Consider the following 409-nt stretch of genomic DNA (forward strand, 5'->3'; position numbering starts at 1 on the left):
TATGAGAGTGCAATTTCCGGGCACTTAGAGGTCCATATTCTCAAAATGTTTGCACCTCAGCCCCAACTATGTGGGCCCGAGGTCGTGTGGACTCTCACGCACCCCTACTTTAGAATTTTGGGGAAAAAATGTAAAAAGTCTACAGCACAAGGTTTTCCCAGGCGGTCACCCATCCAAGTACTATCCGGGCCCGACGTTGCTTAACTTCGGTGATCGGACGAGAACCGGTATTTTCAACGTAGTATGGTCGTAGACATATGGATGATATTTCCACTCATAGTTAATCTGGGCATATAGCATAATTATCCAATCATGAAGCTCTATGATTGATGACGTTTCATATGAACGCGCGCTTGTCTGGCGGGGATTTCCTCTGACTCCCCTGACCACTCTGCTGCGCAAGTACATT

General features: G+C 46.9%; 1 non-coding gene across 1 annotated transcript; it reads right to left on the reverse strand.

The window, feature by feature from the left end:
- Nucleotides 1–136: 136 nt before the first annotated feature.
- On the reverse strand, nucleotides 137–255 carry LOC117121321. The gene has a single exon (XR_004447524.1). It is a non-coding gene; the product is annotated as a 5S ribosomal RNA (ribosomal RNA).
- Nucleotides 256–409: the final 154 nt, after the last annotated feature.

Source organism: Anneissia japonica, unplaced genomic scaffold, assembly GCF_011630105.1.
Source record: "Anneissia japonica isolate Jap-2015-1 unplaced genomic scaffold, ASM1163010v1 scaffold40496_len944_cov99, whole genome shotgun sequence".
NCBI lineage: Eukaryota > Metazoa > Echinodermata > Crinoidea > Comatulida > Comatulidae > Anneissia > Anneissia japonica.